This window comes from Zea mays, chromosome 6, assembly GCF_902167145.1.
Source record: "Zea mays cultivar B73 chromosome 6, Zm-B73-REFERENCE-NAM-5.0, whole genome shotgun sequence".
NCBI lineage: Eukaryota > Viridiplantae > Streptophyta > Magnoliopsida > Poales > Poaceae > Zea > Zea mays.
Window position 1 is genome coordinate 21,951,049 of NC_050101.1, and position 5,664 is coordinate 21,956,712.

A 5,664-nucleotide genomic window follows, 5' to 3' on the forward strand; every position below is an offset into this window, starting at 1 on the left:
CTAGGCATTCCTCGTTGAAGACCAACAATTGCAATGATCTATCCCCATCACAATGAAATTTCCCAAGATTACCCGGGCCTGTCGGCCAAGGCTATATACTCGTTGGATACATCAGTGTAGCGCGCGTGCGGCCCAGAACATCTAAGGGCATCACAGACCTGTTATTGCCTCAAACTTGTGGCGGAACTGCCCGAATTATTCCAACTTAAGTGCCCAAGTCCCGCCTTAGAGGCTAGACCACACTTAAATGGGAATAACCCGTCAATCCCTCGGATCTAGTCCGACACGGCCACTGACAGGATCAAGTACCACAATCTCACTCGAAGGTGAGTCACAGAGCAAATGCAATAAAGCATAAAACCATACATGTCACAATGTTAAATTATTACATCACCATCATCATCATCATCGGAGTTTTTGCAAAAGTAACCATCATTGTTCGAAGTGCAGCGGAATAAAACTAACGGTAATTAAACAGAGAGATGGGGAAGCCCGTCCCATCACTCCTCATGCTCCTCCTCAGCCGAGGCAGGGTCCCACTCGACAGTCCAACCCGGTGGCAGGGTGGACGGCCAAGTCACTCCAGCAACCATGTCCTCCAGTGAACCTGTAAAAATTTGTGCCACAAGCAAGGCTGAGTATACTAATACTCAGCTAGACTTACCCGGTGTGAGGAGTCTATACTCCTCTACCTCTAGACATGCAGCTGTTTGGCTGTGGGGTTTGGTTGCCAAAAGCACTAGCTGAATTTCTAAATCAAGATTTTAATTTAGTCAAAGTTAAGTGTGACTCTCTTAAGGCTAAAAGTGTACTATCTATTCATACAAAGTAACAAACATTTTAGCAATCAACATCTTATATCATCTCCGCATCATTTCACTTGTTACTCAATGTAGCAGCATGGATCAAGCAGTCTCATTAGCTGCGAGAAGCAGACGATTCGAATCGAGTTTTTATCCTTGCAAGGTAAACCTAGACACACGACATGCAGGGGCACTCCGTCCCCACACATATCAACCGTCCCCATCGATTCCCTGGCAACAAAAAGGGGCTCACCGCCTTGGCGTACAATGCCTCACTGACCCCGACTGGCCGTCGTGCAGTGACCGCACTTGTACCCACCATAACCGGAATGGGAGACCTCGTCTCAGGTCGCGTGAGGAGGGCAATCTGCGGGCAGGTTCACTCAGGTACTAGGCTTACCGATTTACCATATTTCTCGGTATGTGTTTAGTACGTTCAAACGCTTGACTCACGGTACCACACCTTAATCCTTATTCAAATTTCATCCCGTAGACAACCAATCCCCCCATGGATTGTTGCCCACAAACCAACATCAGTATGATATGAAAGTGGTTACAATCAATGTCCTGACCTCGCGCGAGTGCTAGAAAAATCACTCGACTTCTACCGAGATCCCTAATTAAATAAGCAGCTACTCGACCTAGCATACTAGTATTCATTTCAGAAGGATTCCTGAGATCATGCAACTAGGGTTTCAGTCAACTCCTACACTTAAGTGCACAGTACAAGCCTACAAACATTAAGTGCAGTAAAATAGCATATATAAACGGTTATGCATAAACCGGGGCTTGCCTTCAAAAGCAGTGGCAGGCAGGTCCTCTGGTGCAGGCTCTGGTGCTGGATCGGGGGCAACCTCCTGGGCAGCTCCTTGCTCCGGCACGAGGATGTACTCTCCGTCAGCAAGATTACAGTCTATCGAATGCAATGAACATGTATGTCATGATTATGCAAGATTTAAGAACATTAAGTTAAAGAAACTAAGTTAAGAAGTAACTTAGGGTTTTCTTAGTCGTGTGGGGCTTCTAGTGGTATATATATAGATAGACTCATTACCCTTTAGACTTAGGTTTGGCTTTAGGATAACATAGTGGAATTTGTATTGTCTTGATACATTCTAGTGGACAGATTACAAGGTTTTGGGAAATCATTAATTCACATTATTTATTTTCCTTTCTTTAAATTTCCATTTAGGGTTTCTAAGGTAGGTTTGAACTACAACAAGGTTTTAATAATTTCCAAAAATTCTGTAAAAATTACAGTGGGTTGTCACTCGCCATTCTAGCTTGTTTTGAGAATATGAGGCTTAAAGTATAAAAGCTAGGCTTTAAACAAAAATGACAAAAGTTATGCAAAATTGGCCTCTTTGCACTACACCTCTTAGTTAGGTGTAGGTTCTATCCTAAAGGTTATTTTTACTGGCATCCCATGGTAATACTAGGTCTCTGTGCTAAAAATCACAGAAAACTAAGGGGTGGTTATTTAGTTATGATTTTCTTAAGTTTAGGGTCAAAAAGGCTCTTTCTACTATATTATTACTTGAAAAATGTCAAACAGCAGATTTCAGATTTTTCCTAAGTTTTTAACACCAACACATTAGTTATCCTAAGTTTTGGGGAGGTTCTACCTTAGGGTTATTTTTGTAGGGTTTTTCTAAGTTATCCTTGTTTTATTAAATTAAAAGGTAGCTTTCTTATTTTACACTTCAACAGGGTATGATACATTTTTCCAGTGAACTACATTGACTAAGTATCTTAACAAAAATAGGGGTGCCCTCTGGTTCATTATTTATGTCACCCTTTCTATTTTTCTTAAACTTAAGCATATTATGGAATAAGGGGTTAAAACTAACTTAATGTGATGGACAGAGAGGTTTAACATTTTTAACTAGGTTAGTAGGTAGATATAAACTTCTCCAAATTTTTCTAACCCTAGTTAAATAGTACAACCATTTTTCTTGCTATTTTTGAGCTTTTGGCCAAAACTATAATTAAATCAGAACCTTAAAGTTTTCTATAGTGCTTATGGGGTTTTATATTTTTCTTAGATAGGTTACATTATTTAGAGTCTGGCAAAATTAGTTTGACCAAATTTGGATTAACCAAACAGAAGTTATGGGTTTTTAAAGTTTCTATTTGAATTTAAATCAGTTTTTAATTAAGTTTTCCTGAAAAAACAGTTTGCGCCGAGGACCCTGGGTTTAAAACAAATCAAACCTCACAGATCTACCCTCGCGCCACTGTTCACTTGAGTCTCTGACTCTTCACTTAACACCCTGGATTTCTCTCCCTCTCACCCGCAGTCCCTCCCTTCACTGAAACAGTAGCCGCGGGAAAGGAAAGGGTGGCGCGGCTTACCGGCGGCGAGGGAGGTCCGGCGAAGGGTGGGGTCGGCTCGGGGAGGTTCTGGCGATCACGTCGAGGTACGGCTCGTCGTCGGGGATGGCCGGAATCGCCCGGTCCACGTGTGCGGGCGGGCGAGCTCGTCGGCGGCGTGTGCTCCGGCCTATCCACGGCGGCATAGTTCAATCCAAGGGCATAGGGAGCTTCGTGGAGGTCTAAGGAGTCTAACCGTGCAAGGAATTGAAGGGAGATTCACTGTGTACCTCGGTCCACGGTTGCCAGCGGTCGGGTGAAGTCCGGTGACCTTGGGCCGGCCTCTCCGGCGAAGCAAACTCCGATTCCTCGCTCGGGGAGCTTCACGGAGACGTGCACAGTCTTCTCCGAGGGCTGGACGGGGTTGGGAATGGCTGGGCTGGCCGGTCTACGGTGGCAGGGGCTCGGGTCGCCGTGGGCACGTTGCGCACGGGCAAACGGCGGTGAACTGAGCTCCGGTGAGGCTTGAGCGCGTGCGGAGGGGTACGGCCAAGGCTCCTGGGCGTTTTATAGGCGCGGACGCAGACCAGGGCGCTGGCTTGGCTCGGGCGCGACGCGGGACGTGCGCGGGCGTGCTCTGGCGCGGCAGACGGCGTCGAACACGTGGCGGTTTGTTTCTTCCATTGTTCAAACGTCGGTAGAGGTCGCAAACGTGCGAATCTTTGCAAAAGTTCGGCGCAGACCTCTTCCTGGCACCTAGGGCTGTCACTTAACTGTGAGACGTCGGGGCAGATATGGCCTAGGGAGGGAGATCTTCGGGTGCCAAATCGAGTGTGTCATACTGAGCACTTCGCGACAAAAGCCATGCCATGGCATGTCAAACGTCCGAGTCTCGGGCTCAACTTTTTCCAGTGGGTGTCCTAAGTGGTATAGCACATTTTTGGTATAGAACCCAAGTGGTTTTGGCGCCATTTTCAAAGTGAACACGGTTGATCTTTGATTTAGGGCTAAAATGTGACTTAGAGGGAACTAGAGAGCTCTAGCTCTCTCTCCACTTGGAGATTTGAAATGGGGTTTCCCTAGGGGCCTTTTTGCAATATTTCCCTCCCCTAATTGATGGTTATAATGTTGCTTAAGGTTTGGGTAAAAGTAACTCATGCTTTGCCCACTTATTCATTCTCTTTCCCCCTCCTTACTTAGGGTTTTGGAAGGTAGGGCTTTGGAGAGGTCTAGGGTTCTTCTCCCCCTATTATCCAAGGTAGCAAGTGTGCAAGGACTAGGGTAGTGTTTCTCATGTCATTGGCAACTTGATTAGCACATGAGCTCCAAGTTCCTATGGGGTGCCCTAAGTCTTCACTATTGTGAAATCACAGCTCCTAGTGCCAATGTGGCTCTAGCCAAGGTAACACCTGGGGTGTTACAGCCCTCCCCCCTTAAAGGAATCTCGTCCCAAGATTTAGGTAGAGTCCCTTGGAGGGGTGCTTGAAGGTGTGCTGGTGGTGTTTTTCCTTTACACTTAAGTTTCTCTTGTTAACTGCTCTTCGAATGTCATCCTCTTTGCAACTTCAGAAGGAAGCCCTTCTTAAGTTAAATCCACAACTTAGACTATCCTTGTTACCTAGGTTTTTCTTATAATTGATTTCAAAGGGCAGGTGGGGGTGGGGTTTCGGGGTTACATACCGACTCCTTTGGGTAGAAAGTCGGGGAAGCAAGAGCGTAGAAATTCCTCAGTCTCCCATGTAGCTTCTTCTGCTGAATGGTGACTCCACTGAACCTTATACATTCTTACTGTCCTTGCCCGAGTTGATCTCTCCTTTTGATCTAATACCTTGTCGGGGTACTCTTGGTAGGATAAGTCTGGTTCTATCTCAATGTCTGGTTCTGGTAGCACTTCCGTGGGTAGACGAACACATTTCCGCAATTGAGATACATGGAACACATTATGAACTGACGACATGTGAGGTGGTAATTCTACTTGATAGGCTACGGGTCCACAAGCTTCCTTGATCTCGTAGGGTCCAATATAGCGAGGAGCTAACTTGCCCTTGATCCCGAATCTCTGAACACCCTTGGTGGGCGATACCTTAAGATAGACATGATCTCCCACCTCAAACTGTAGAGGCTTCCGTCTCTTATCATGATAGCTCTTTTGTCTGGCCTGAGCAGCTTCCAAGTTCTTGGTAATAACTCTGACTTTTGCCTCTGCCTCGAGTACCAAGTCTGGCCCAAAAATTTCCCTTTCTCCTGCTTGAGACCAATTCAGTGGGGTCCTACACCTTCTCCCATATAATGCCTCAAAAGGTGCCATCTTCAGACTGGATTGATAACTGTTATTGTAAGAAAACTCCGCCAAAGACAGACACTTATCCCAAGCCTTCCCATAATGTAGTGCACATGCTCGCAACATGTCTTCCAAAATCTGATTCACCCTTTCTGTTTGGCCATCTGTTTGAGGGTGATATGCTGAGCTTCGGATGACATGGGTCCCAAGTGACTCTTGCAATTGTTCCCAAAATCGTGCCACAAATGGTGCTCCTCTGTCAGATAT